Raw genomic sequence first — 15,430 nt, 5'->3', positions numbered from 1 at the left:
ACTCTACATAATATGTAGAATCTGACTTTGTTTACTCAGCATGTTTTGTGTGATCCAACCATGTTGTATTTATAATTTATTGCTAAGTAATACTCCATTGTATACGTGTATCACATTTTTCCTATCCATTCCTCTGTTTACTAACATTTGCTTCACTGTAGATATTGCCTATTAGGAATAAAAATGCCTGTAACATATTTGTATAAGAATTTTTGTGAATATTCATTTTTATTGATCATGGATACATTCCTAGGAAAGAAAATTGCTGAGTCATAGTAAAGGTGTAAGTTTTGCTATATAAAAACCTGTATTTTCCAAATAAGTTTTTTCTGTTATGTACATACCAGTACTATACAAGAATCCCCACTGTTTCACATCCAGGGAGACATCGGCACTGTCAGTCTCTATAATTTTACCCACTCTGTTGTATATGTAGCAGTGTCTCATTGTGATTTCAATTTATATTTCACTGATGAGCAAGGCTATTGGGAATTCCTGTTATTTGTGCATTTCTTCTTGTGTGAATTGCTTCTTCAAAATTATTTTTAGGTTTATTGGGTTGTTTTCCTTTTCATTATTCACTTGTGAACTTTATTATATATGAGGGGCACATTTTATCAACACATCTCTCAACTTTTTTAGCAGCATGCAGCTTGCTTTTGCATTGTCTCATTGGTGTTTATGAGCAAATTATTTCAATTTTGATTTTAAAATTTTTGTGTATTTTTTGTGGTTAGTGCTTTTTGTGTTCAGTTTAATAAATATTTGCTCATTTCACCGACTGAAAAATGGTCTCCAATATTTTCTTCTAGAAGCTTTTATGTTCAGACCTATGATACATCTCAAACTAACCCTTATTTATGGAATGAAGTAGTATCTAGTTTCACATGATTTGTTGAGAACACTGCCATTTCCCTATTTAATTGTTTTGGTATCTTTGTCAAAAAAATTATTTAATTATATGTTTATTTTTGGACTTTATGTTCTGTTTCACTGCAAAAAGAAAAATGACAACATTTTGTTTCTTTAGAAGGGCCCTGTGCCTTTACCTACTCTGTCTTGGCCAATGAGATGAGGAAAGGCAAAAACCACAACAGTTTTAGGTACATGAGAATAGACAGAAATTGTGTTATATTTTGTGGTTACAAAAAAGCAGAAAGATTTACAGTGGTGGCCAGTAGCAGACTGATGTGGCAACAGTAGAAAAGGATGGTATTAAAGCATGTCCAGACAAAGACAGCTACAAAGAGCATTCCTGTGCCTCCAACAGAGTATACCAGGACATTCAGAACTTCCCCTGCTTCCCCAGGAGGAGCTTGGTAGCCACTGAGGAAGAGCCTGTAGTCCTGGAGTGGCCCTATGGTCAGTAACTGGAGATCAAAACATCACCACCACCTTAGACAGGGATCAGACAGTGCAGAGGAATTGGCACAGACTATGACCACAAAGGACCCCGTGCCTCTTTCCCACAGATACCATGGCTGTAGATCATAATTGCAGATCTGAGACTCCACTGGGTTGAAAAGAAGAGGGAGGGCTTCCGTCTTGGCTGAGAAGACTGAATTGACTGGATTTACCCCAAATTCACAAAGATAATGCTTTTTCCCTTCGGGCTCATTTGTATCTTGTAATAGAGATTAACTTGAGATAATGCAGTAAGAGGGTACTCTTTTCTTTTAACCTAATTTATTGAGAAATTTATGTTAGCTATAATTGAAACTGATTTCCTAAGCCCAGCATCTTTCATATAAAAAATAGCTATACAGTACATAAGAAAAATTCATTGTGGAGTCCGAAAGCTTGAATACAGTCTTAGTCTTTTTACTTTATAGCTATGTATCCATAGAATGCTATCTCTAACTTCCTTTATGCTTTTTCTTTTCAGTATCAGAAGCATTCGTTGAACACCTGAAATATGCTAAGGACTCTGATAACTTGTTTACATGCATAATCTAATTTAATTTTTATAGCAGCTCAGGGAGATAGGTACTATATTATTTTCATTTTACAGAAGAGGAAAGCATGTTAGTGCTTTCATTTCTACAATGAAATGGTAGTCATGCTTCTGTCTCAGAAGGTTTTGTGTGTGTCAAATCAGACAATGCATATGAACATGCCCCAGGTGTTGAAGAACTAAATCTTTGCTATTGTTACAATTACTCCCATTCTTAGAGAGATCTCCAAATTAATTCCTATTGATTTCCTCTACAATACATCATAGTAGCAATTCTCATCAGTTTGCTATTATCTATGCAAAATGCTTGCCCCACTGCTACATCCATACCTTTGAAGTTTTTTTTTTGGCCCAAAATATAGTGAATCTCAATCGCGCATGCACTTGAGTAGCTTCCTTTTTATTAAAAGCAGCTAAAATCCATATATTTCAGGAAGTTTATCCAAAGACTTTTACCCAGTTCCATTCTTGTACTTCCTGCTCTTTCTCAGCCCTATTGTATTTAGAGGACATTTCCACTTTTGACTCTAAATATGGTAGTTTTGTGTTTCAGTGAATATTCTTTTTTCATATTTATACATTATAAATTCTTTTAAATCAGGAGTTGAGTCTTCTATTAGTTTTTAGAACCATCACTCCACCTTGTCAAGGTATACACTAAAAATCGGCTCCATACCAATATAAAAGTCACAGCAGGAATCTGTTGTTAGATGATAGATTTCATTCTACCAAAGGATAAAGGAAAGAGCACAGGAAAATTTTCAGTTTACTCTAATTCACTCAGTAGTGCACATTTCTTTTTGTAATATACTGTCATGCAGGTTCTACTACAGAGATATAAAGTTAGAACATTTTCCCACATGGCAAGTTTATAAGAAAAGAAATTCATCAGATTTTTTTTTCTGACATAATGGTTGGAATTTTCCTTGTTAGAAAACATCAGTGTTGTTTCACAGAATTGAACTTCTTTGGGAAACATTATTACATGCATTTATTTTCTTTATACACCCTTAAAAAGATTATAGTTTATGACTCATTTATTTAATCATCAAAATAGAATGGAGATTTTTTTTTTTTTTTTTTTTTTTTTTATTTTTTATTTTTTTTTTTTTTTTTTTTTTTTGAGATAGAGTCTCTCTCTGTCACCCGGCTGGAGTGCAGTGGCATGATCTGGGCTCACTGCAACCTCTGACTCAGACTCCTGAGTAGCTGAGATTACAGGCATGCACACCACACCCAGTTAATTATTGTATTTTAGTAGACACAGGGTCTCAATCTCTTGACCTCATGATCCACCCACCTCAGCCTCCCAAAGTGCTGGGATTACAGATGTGAGCTACCATGAATGGCTGATATTTTTTAACAGAGTCCAAATACCCATATTTTATGACTTAGGACTTCAGATATAAATATCAGTAATGTTCTGATAATGTAAGTTTGTGTCCATGTACCTAGTGTGTATGAACACTTTTCTTTCCAATTCTAAATCACTTATTGCTATAGTTTCTAAGCACTCAGTAATGATAATTATTTTTTAATTAGCCCAATGTCACATTCTGCTTACCTTCTTAAAAAGCATTCATGTAATATTGAAAACTAATACTGGCTTTTTAATAAACTTCTTTAAGTTAAGAATTATTTCCTAAAATTCTTTGTAGCTCAGACTTGCAGGGTAGTATTTGCTGAGATTTATTGATTGGTAACTTAAAGATTTTGGTAAGATGTTAATCATATACTAGCTAGTAGGTAAAGCAAGCATATATGAAATGTTTGTTCTTTCTAATTTACCAAAAATATGAGAGTATTTTAGCAGTATTTATTTACTCATATTTCAGATTTTTTTTTTAGGATAAGTGATTTGTGGAGTCTATTTTTGTTGTTGCCTTTTATACAACTCCAGCAATGAGACATGACAGAGTGTGCAATTATTCTTTGGGGGAGTGCTCCTATTACATACATTTTATTTTACTCATGCTTTCAATCACAATAGACATGCAATTATTATACAACTGTATCTCAAAACCATCATAATAGCTAGTTATTTATAAAAACAGAAGGAACTTATACATACACCATTTCCAAATTAAACTGCTGAGACATTTCTGTTATGACTTAATATTTGTATTTCTAAGTAACTACAAACCTGTTCCTTGTATATTTCTTAAACTGTCTACAGAGAAGTATGTTCATTATTGTCATGTTTCCTTTCCAAAATATTTCTGAAAGTCATGGTTAATTTATTATTTATGGACTATTCAGTAGGAAGCTAACTCAGTTATATTTATGTATTGTAAAATAGTTAACTTGATGAACATAGAAAACAAATTCAGTGGATTGAAACCTCAAATCTATTTTTTTTAAATGAGAATATTTTATTGCTGTTTACTTGGTCCCCCATATAGCTGAAAGTGAGGAACTCAACTGAACTTTATGCTGCATAAGCACAAACTTAGGTGCAATCAGTTGAGAATATAGTAGACTGTGCACTAGTAAATACTGTATTGGTTTGTACCTAATGATATTGCAATAGTACGAGCGCCTTACCTGGGCTTATGAGTGACTGGTACCCCAGATGCTTTAATCCTGCATAGCTTGGCTAACTTCACTGTCCTCTTCTTTACCCATACTTATAGGTAGCTAACATGTTAATTTAAAACTCTTCCATGTTTTATTTCTTGTTGAGATTACTATTCAATATCTTTACCAACTATTATGCAAGGGCACATTAGAATACCACCTAAACATAAAAATAGTAAAGACATTGAGAGGAAGAGCTATATTCTTTGTTTATATCTCGCTCCACGGGTACATAAATATTTATTGAGAAGTGTTACTATTTGGCAAGTTTCAATATCATGCATATTAAAATAATTCTGCCTACATCATTTGAGATTTTTTTGTCAATATAAAGACACACATTTTCTTGATCATATCTTTATTTTCACCTTTGCATTCCATTCTTTCTTTCTGTCTCAGGAACATTCTGTACCCTTTTGTGTCACTAGTCTTTGTCTGCATTGCTCCATCCATGAAATGCTTTTCCCTCATGTTCACAAAACTGGCCCCTGCTCATCATTCACGTCTTCATGCAAATGTCATCCATGCACACAGACTTCCCTGACCACATAACTTTTGCTAACGTAGCACCATCATCCTTCATTTTTTGTCCCATTAGCATATTTGTGTGTGTGTGTGTGTATCCCTTTATAATATTAGGTATATTTGTTTGTGAGTTTATCTGTCACATCTACCGGAAGTTATAAAGACAACATAAATAGCAACTAACATTTACTGAGCAAGCCAGGAACTACTCCAAGTATTCTACAGGTATTAACACTTAGACTCTTAATAATAATCTTATAAATTCAGTACTATTATAATCTGCATTTTATAGATGAAGTAATTGAATGATAGAGAAGGGCTTCCTGGCCCAACCACACTCTAACTCACACAAGGCTCTCTCCAAAGCTGCCTCTTCAATATTCTATCTCTTCCTTCTTCACCCTGTTCTGCTTTAATCTTGGTTCACTGCTAATACAATGAGAATTTCTATCTTCATAAAAGCAAAATAAATATTCCAATGAGGTGTTAAAATGCATTTTGAGCATATTTCGGCATACATAATTTTTCTAATGGATAAAATAACACACTGAATGTTGCCAGAAAAAATAAACTATTTTGTTATTTTAAAAAGTTTTATTTATTTGTTTTTTTGCAGACAGTGTCTTACTATGTTGTCTAGTCCAGAAGCATGCTCCTGTGCTCGAGCAATCTTCCCACCTCTGTCTCCAGAGTAGTTGGGTCTACAGCTGTGTACCACCAAGTCCAATCATTTTGTATTTTGAAACAGTCCTCAGAGTAAACCAGAATGCTGAGTGCCTTGTCCTCCACATGATGGTGGCCCTAACATTTTGTTGGCCCCTTCCTCCAAAATCCCCACATAATTACTTTTACTGAAACATGTTTACTGACAGAGGTAACTAAAAGAGAATTTTAGAAACAAGAGAATAGAGTTGTCATATTGACATTTCCACTGCCTTATTAAATTCCAATCTGGCTTCTGTCCTAAACAGTGATTGAGATGGCCTGGTCAAAGTCACTGGAGATCTCTAGCTCCATGTCTCATACTAAGTGGTGATTTTTCCATTGTTCCTTTTCTCTCCACTTCTCAGATAGCCTTCCACCTAACTCACAAGCACCATCTTCTCAATCTCTTCTGATTCAGTTCCTCTATCTCAGTTACAAATGTAAAATTATTCAGAGAAAGGTATAGCTATTCAGATAAAGCTGGAGTAAATTAGTAAATGAAATATATAATATAAAGTTTCACCTTGTGACCAGAGACGGGCTACATTTTATCTACAGGTGTCAGAGAAACCAACTTAGAAAGAATGACTGATACTTTGCAATCATTTAATAATTGCTTGTTTCTGTTACAATTATCACTGTTTCTTACCACTCTTTCCTCATATTGTGCAAACTATTTAAATAATTTCTAAAACTACTCCTGTTTTTTTTCCCAAACATTAGAACTTTTACTTGAAACACAAGGCACCTATTGTTGAAAGCTTACAAAACTCTCCACACTAGAAAGGTATAATATACTGGCCTTATTTTCAAATTTTGGAAAGCAAGACACTATAACTGAATATAAGCATATGCTTGTATAAGTATTCAGTACTAGTAAGTATAGTGCTCTTATACAAGTACAGTCAGCTCTCTGTAGCCATGATTTTTACATCTATGAATTGAAACTATTTTTAAAAATAAAAAATGGTAATACCACAGTAAAAAATGACACAATTAGTGAATACTATAATGGCTATTTATATAGCATTTATATCATATCAGGTGTTATAAGTAATCCAGAGATAATATGAAATACTCACATGTACAGGAGGATGTGTGCATAGGTTATGTGCAAACAATAGGCTATTTTATACAAAGGACTGGAGCAGCTGTGGAATTTTGGTATCTGCAGAGTTCCTGAAACTAATCCCCCTCAGGTACTGACGAAATCACTGTATTACTTATATAAGCATACAAGTACAGAAACAATGTAAGTTATATACACTGTTAAGTGTATGTCCAAGCTATCACAATCTACATTATTTTGAAAGACAATTCTGGTAGGGATAAAGGAAAATAAAATATATGTTTTGGTCAAATAATATTGGTGTATATTGTTTATTATTCCTATGTGAGAATCACAATACACATGAGCATGTTATAAGCTCTCAGAATTAGTACTAAAGGAAACTGGTTAATTTAATGGACATCACAAAAACTGCTTTAAATGTGACACTTTATCTCCATATCTATTTATTTTTGAAGTAGTCATGTTTACATTCCTTGGGACATTATTTTATGATATATGTTAACTTGAAAAGTGTTACTGCAAATTTATCTGAATAATCAAGGGCAGAAGCATTATTTACATCAATCAGATTTTATTATTTTATTACTCTTACTGTTACTATTATCATCATCATTATCATCATCTGGATCAGTGGTTATTACTTAAATTGTAGGAGGAAGGAAAATGTCAGAATTATTTTCTCAAAATATCTCTCATTAAGCCCATCCAAAATTTTTAAAATCAAATAAGAAGGGGAAAAGCGCTGGGATATAAATCATTCAGAAAAGCTCTGCAGGTGATTCTGTTACTCATTTATCTCTCCCTTCTCCTGTTTCATCTTTCTCCTTCAACCACTGCTCTGTATAATTACTTTGATTTTTCACTTTGTTTTGTAAAAAAAAAAAAAAAAAGCATATTAATTTCTCAAGACTGCATGTAACAGATAGAATCACAAATTCTAGAGTTATCCATTAGCTTAAAATGTACAAAGTAAGCTTTTCTTCCAGTTTTAGATGGTTAAGTAGGCCTACAGAAATATTAGTGTACTTAATGTCAATAATTCTAATGTTTTTTGAACTTAAGTTATCTACTGAATATTATTTTTCCCCCTCACAAATATAGACTCATTTCCTATAAGCCACAAGCCCTGTCAAGGGAATGCCTCAAGTATTTTATTATTGGACAAAGACTTCTCTCATAATAGGTTTCTTACATTTGGGTTCAGAAAATTGCTCTGTATAATTTCCCATGTTAAATTCAAAATTATTCATCTGTGGCATTTCAACTTAGTATTGTGCCTTAATAAGTACCCTGTGAATGTTGCCATTAGAAAAATATCAATCATCATTTTATTTACACAATGATATTTACATCCTTCTAACTAACCTTCCAATCTGATGGGCCAAACGGATAGCATTCAGGTAGTCTTAAATTGACCAGTGAAAATGTTTTCACATTATGGGCAGGCATAATCTATTTAAAGCTAACTGGATCTGGCATGGGTCATTTTGGATGACGGTCTGTTTTAACCACCCTGGCCAAGCTTGTTGTAAGACATTCAACTTCAAGTTCCAGTTGGCTTTTGCTATACACATGTGTATCCAACGTTTGCTCGTCTGGCTTCAGCAACAGTCTCACTTTAATTTGTGAGGGATTTGTCCACTTTATCAAGCGATATTTATTCATTTTATTTGACTTCTGAATTGGCAGGATCTTTCTAGCCTCATCACATGGAAATGGAATCCAAACTTATAAGGCTGATCAAATCTCAGATGCAGGCCACAGTAAATAGTAACCATCCATTCATCCATTAGAAATTCACTGCTTATATAGTCCTTTGCTTATACATTGCACCCAGTGTGTAGAAGAGCAGAAAGATATTCCACAAATGTTATAAAGGAGACATGATTACTCCCTTTCAAGGAGTTAAAGTCTAACTCATCTCCCCTTTATATGGAAGTTGAGAGAGATGTCTGTCTATAGACTGTAAATAGAAATGACTTTTCTGCTTTCTTTTAAAAACAAAGGAAATCATCTCTACATTTACATATAAAGGAAGAACAATGAATCTAGCAAAATAGACTTTTTACCAGCAATAGGATAACTTATTATGAAAGAGAACTGCTGGTACAATGCCAAAATATAACCACATTTGTGTAGCTAGAGTAGGCATATGCAAGGAAGGAATATGCCCACTTTGTACACAGATTCAAACGCCATCGTCCTGTGAATAAGTTTACTACTGAATTATCCACCTGTTGCTTGGAAGCGATTATCTCTGTTCGTACATCATACAATTAAAATAGTATTTACTAATTAGAAAGATTTTGACAGAGTAGAATCTTGTTTTAAATTTGTTAGGAGAAAAAAAAAAAAAAAACTGCCACAATGCCTTCAGACAAGATACACATATCATCAGCTTTCCACCTCTAGCCAGGAAACCTTAATTTGAGCGCCAACATTTTAAAACTGTCATGTGAACAGCTAATTGTATAAAACAAACAAATCTTTCAGGAAATCAGAGGTGGGTTTGTTTATATTTCTACCGAGTATTTTTCTTTCTAGAGAGGAGATTCACAGCTATGAGTAGATTGTCTGAGACCTGCATGCAGTCGGCATCACGTATCTCCAAAGTCTGCAGTCTGCTTAGGGCAGAGGTGAATTATCTGGTTTATGAAGGCTCAGATAGAGGTCACTGCTTGGACTGCAATTCTGACTTGCCTGTAGTTTATTTTGTGTAAATGTGGAAGTAGCAGCTTCTGAATCCCTGTAGTGAAGCAAACCTTATCCTCTGTTTGAAGCTGGATTTAGCATGAGTTTCCACGATGAGCTCTTATAAACAGAATTATCTTTTTGGCAGATATATATATGGAGAGCTTTATCTTGTAACTCTTGTCTGTGAATTATTATAGGCTCCAGAACAAGGCTTTAATATGTCAAAGAACAATTGGGGTACAGAATGGACATGCTTGTTCCTAAAATGTGCAAATTGAGATACAAAGCAGTTGTTTCTCATGAAATAATGCTTTGAATAACAGTGTTTCTTAATCCAGTTTGAGGGGTTGATAAAAGGATTTACACTTATATATTTCTAGAATAAGCAGGAAATTATTTTAATGATAATGCTATTAATGCAGCAGCAAATTAGAACCAAGGAAACACTGTTGGATCATTTCCTTGAGAAAAAACTTTGTGTTAAATTTATTGTTTATAGAAGTGAGGGGGGAAAATCTAGTTAACACTTTAATGTCCTTGCCAATTTCAAAATATCCAGTATAGCAAAGAACTAGCCAAATTCCAAATACCCCTGGAAAGGTCATTGTCTTGAGGCAGGATGAGCACAAAGCATACAGCAGGGTATTTTTATGTCAATAAAGAGCATGTTTCAGAACAGCATTCCCCAGGTCTCAAAGTTGGCAGTTCATGAAGGTAGAGTAAATTGCCAAAAACACTCTCTCAAACAGGAGATGTTTAATGAAATGAGATGGGATATCTCAGATACTCACAGGATTTTTTTCTTTACCCACAAGTAATTCCAAGTATATCAAATAGATCATTCACTGGCCACAGGAGGGAGGCAGGAAAACATAACCGTTTTACTTCTTAACTTAAATGGGGACATTGAGTCACTGATTATTTACTCTCTCTTCAGAATCATCACTTTATCCTGCTGGTATTATGTGAGTAGTTTGCAATAATGGAAAATCCATTCAGCTTCATTACAGGAGAAAGTATTCAAAGGCAATAAAATTCATTGTCAAACTGGGGTTGGCTCTGCAGAAAATGATTTCAAATTGTCCTTTAATTTGTTAAGAAGATTCTCTTTCTATGCAGCTATTATGGGGAGGATAATTATGGAAGTAATAAGCTAATCATCATCAGATTTAATTGAGCAAATGTGAACTATTGCTAGATTTTAAGTAATGAAAAGCCAGGTTAGATGATAAAAACCAAAATACCAAGATATCTCAGCAGCATTTCAAACATATGCAAAAAGGTTTTTCTAAATAAATTGGGGTGATTTTATCTGTACAACCAAAAAAAACTTTCAGTTGAGATAACTTAAGATCTAGAGGAAGGATTAGAACTTTTCTCACTCACTCCCTTAAAACACAGGATAACTTTTTCCCAAATTGTATCTCATTTGATGTGGACAAAAAGGAGACACTGCCATGAAGAAATAAAAGGCATGAGCTCCAGCCTCTAGCTTTCTTGAGGTCACTGAGGATAGCATGGAAAGTTAACCCACTTATTTATACATTTACTGAGCACATGATTACAGAGTATCTACCATTTTCCAGGGATTGTTCTGAATATTGAAGATATAGCAGAAAAGGAGACAAAGTCTCTACTCTACTGGCATTTCTATTTTTGAGCAGAAACGCAACAGATAAACACATAGATATTTTCAGGCAGTGCAAATAAAATAACAATGAAGTAGGTAGATAACAGAGGAAAGAAGAGAAATAGGTGGGGGCGGGGGCAGTGGATATTCCAGAATCAGTGTGATGCTGGAGCCAGTATGTCCTGGTTCGAGAGAGCTTATTATAAAACATTCAGAAATTTCATAAGCAAGTTTTTTAAACCACTGGGTACTTGAAATTGTAGTGGAAGTTACATACCACAGAAACTGGCAAAAGCTATAAATCAGAGCTTCCTCTTTTTCTCTGAAAGCCAGTTTACTAGCATACCTTTGGAAATGGTTGTTAAGGAAAGTTATTTCCAGAGAGAGACTTGAAGGTACTGAAGAAGGAGGCCGTGCAAGGATGACATGGAACGGTGTTCCTGCAGGGTGGAACTGCATGTGCAGAGATCACAAGATAGAAAGGAACTTAAAAGGTAGGTGTAGTATAAAAAGCAAGGTAGGAACTATCCAGGGAGCCAGGAAAGGCTGTATAATACAGGTTCTTATAAGCCATAACAAGGATTTTATATTTTATTCTAATTATAATAGGGAGTTATTGGACAGGTCTTAGATAGGGAAGAAACATGATTTGTTTAAATTAGTTTTAAGGATTATTCTAGATTCTCTATGGAACAAAGATGTTAGGGATTAAAAGTAGGGAGATGTGTTTGGATGTTACTGCAGTATTCCTTGAACGAGATGATGATGGGTTGAACTAGCATTATTTAGCTGCGGATACAGTGAGAAATGGTAAGCTCTAGCATATTTTAAAAGAAGCATCTCTAGAGCATACAGATAATATGAAGGTGAAAGTAATAAATAATAACCTATATTTTTTAACTGAGCTTCTAAGAAGAAAAATCTGAGAGAACACAGACTTGACAAGTTGTGGGCTGAGAATTAACATTCTGTTTTGTATATAGAATATCATATTAGGTTGAAAGTGGTATAGGATCATGTATAAAACCCCAATAGAAGTGTCCCTCTATTGTTTCGAATTTGGGTACATTGATTATTGGATTATATTTTTAAGAAAACATTTTTGTCAACACAGAATCTGGTTCTGCCTATGGTCAACTTTTACCCTGAAGCAATCTGAAGAGGTGACTAGAAAGTTATTGAATTCTATATTCCTAATTTCCTCCCATAATCATTAGATTATATTTCTAAAATTTTTCCTTTTGATTTTCCAGTTATAGAATCTTGCAAAGTTATGCTGGATATATTAAATGTTCTTTTGGAAGATTCATTGAATTACAGGAAAAGATGCCAAAATAATCTTCAGGTTCTTAAGACAAAGGAGTGCTATTAACTTTCCTGATATAGATACATTTGTTTAAAATTATCAGAGTTAAAAGCTAATGAAATATTTTAACTGTTGATAGTTTGAATGTTTTTCAGCTTCAAATCTCATGTTGAAATGCAATCCTTGATGTTGGAGGAGGGTCTTGCTGAAAGGTGATTGGCTCATGAGGGCATGTCTCTCATGAATGGCTTAGTGCCATCCCCTGTTGAGAAGTGAGTTCTCTCTCTGTGTTCGCGTGAGATCTAGTTGTTTAAGATTGTGGCTGCTCCTCCCCTTTCTAGCTCCTGCTCTCACCATGTGTTATACCAGCTCCTCCTCTGGACTTCTGCATGACTGAAAGCTTCCTGAGGCCTCACCAAGTAAGCAGATGCCAGCACCATGTCTCCTGTATAGCCTGTTGAACAATCATGCAACTAAACTTCTTTCTTTATAAATTACCCAGTCTCCAGTATTCCCTTATACCAACACAAAAACAGATTAACACAACTATGTTCACAGGCCAAGACTTGCTACGTAAAAAGTACTGCAATGGGATAACTTCTTTAATAGCAGGTAAGAGATAAATTGCATAATTCTCAAAATGGTAATCTTTTTGTACAAAATATGAAGATTTGTTTAGTTGGATACTGTATTAGTCTGCTTTCATGCTGCTGATGAAAACATCCCTAAGACTGGGTAATTTATAAAGAAAAAGAGGTTTCATGGACTCACAGTTCCATGTGGCTGGGGAGGCCTCACAATCATAGCAGAAGGCAAAAGTCACATCTTACATGGTGGCAGGAAAGAGAGAATGAGAAGCAAGTGGAAGATTATAAAACCATCAGTTTTCATGAAGCTTACTCACTATGACAAGAACAGTAAGGGAGAAACCCCATTCCCATGATTCAATTGTCTCGCACTGGGTCTCTCCCACAACACATGGGAATTATGGGAGCTATAATTCAAGATGAGACTTGGATGGGAACATTACCAAACTATATCAGATATATATGTATGTTTCCAATGCTATATAGCATACACACACACACACACACGCTAATATATGCTAAATTTATGATAAATATTGCATTTATCTGATGGTACCATATATAGTTAATGTCCAATGTCTAAAAATAAAGTAGATAATACATACAAAATTACTAATAATATATAACTGTTATGAAGTTTAATTCACATTTGTTATCACGTCCTTTATTATCAATTATTAATTCATTAGATGCATGTCACATGCTATGAATAAATATGCAAACATATTTTTCTTACTAGTTTCTGAATAACTGAATTGTTTTGCAATTTGCATTCTATGTATTTGATCTTCCCGTATTGATAACTTACTTTATCAAGAAACACATATTGTCAGTATTTTATATTTGTTATGTATTTCTGATCAAGAGGCTAAAACTATATATTTCTTATGTGTTTCTGATTAAGATGTTATTCCTGTCATAAAAAAAAAATAACAGAATGTCTTCTTTTACTTGGTGGCAGGTTTAAGAAAAGTAAATACAGAGAGAAACAGGTTAGCTTCAGTAAATATAAATAACTTTGGAAGAGAAAGGTCTGCTTCCTTCCATGTGTAGCTTGCCTTTGTCATAAGTTATCTATAGGTAATACTGATAAATTAGCGACTCAAAATAAAAATCTCCTGCTGCCTTAAAGAAGAACTATGTTTGAAGAAGGAAGGTGAAGATATGTGACAAAAATTTGATACACAAGGATGCAAGGTAAAAAAAAAAAAATTCAAACCTCTTCCTTAGATTAAAAAACAGAACAAAACAAAAAAAACATTTCACACTTAGATCCTTACAAGTGCTTGAAAAGATCCCCAGAAACCCAAGACATCTTTCGTATTTATCTCCTTTGTTATTACTGGAAAACTGATATAGGTGTGCTTTTTATTAATTTAATATATATTTCACACCTATTATGTGAATGTTTTGTGAAAATCGTAGTTCAAGCTTCCTGAGAAACAGGAACATTGAGAAAGATCCTGTGTAGCCTCCACAGCATTTGTAGTTGAAAAGGTAAAGTCACAGATGTCATAATAGGAGATACATTTGGTGAATTAACATGTCTAAGAGAACTCAAGTTCCCTTTCAGGCACTTAATCCTCATGATTGTTAAAGCTTGGCATAGAAGTTCACCTGTAATCATAATGATACGGCCTCGGAGAAAAAAGCAAAACCACACAAAATCAACTTTTTTTCCCCTTCTTTCTTTTCTTTCTCTTTTCTCCTCTTTTTAGTGACTTTGACAGGGTCTCACTCTGCCACCCAGGCTAGAGTACAGTGGCACAATCTCAGCTCACTGCATCCTCCACCTCCTAGGTCAGTCAATCCTCCCAGCTCAGCCTCCCAAGTAGCTGGGACTACAGATGCACACCATCACTCCTGGTTAATTTTTATATTCTTTTGTAGAGACAGGGTTTCACCATGTTGCCCAAGCTGGTCTCAAATTCCTGGGCTCAAGTGACTTGCCCACCTCAGCTTCCCAAAGTGCTGGGATTACAGGCATGAGCCACAGTGCCTGTCCCCAAATCAACATTCGATTGGAAAATGGACTTCTTGATTTCATCCAAGAAATAGTGTCTCTTCCTTTCAAAGAATAGATCACGATATGATAATGTGATGGTGATCAGGACGGGCGTGATGCCTCATGCCTGCAATCCCAGAACTTTGGGAGGCCAAGGTGGGTGGATCACCTGAGGTCAGGAGTTCGAGACCAGCCTGAAGAACATGGAAAAACCCTGTGTTTACGAAAAAATACGAAATTAGCTGATTGTAGTGGTGCATCAGCTACTCAGAAGGCTGAGGCAGGAGAATCACTTGAACCGGGGAGGCAGATGTTGTGGGGAGCAGAGAGACGCCATCGCACTTCAGCCTGGGCAATAAGAACAAAACTTCGTCT

This window comes from Cebus imitator, unplaced genomic scaffold, assembly GCF_001604975.1.
Source record: "Cebus imitator isolate Cc_AM_T3 unplaced genomic scaffold, Cebus_imitator-1.0 Scaffold86, whole genome shotgun sequence".
Classification (NCBI taxonomy): Eukaryota; Metazoa; Chordata; class Mammalia; order Primates; family Cebidae; genus Cebus; species Cebus imitator.
Note: the sequence above shows the minus strand (reverse complement) of the source record.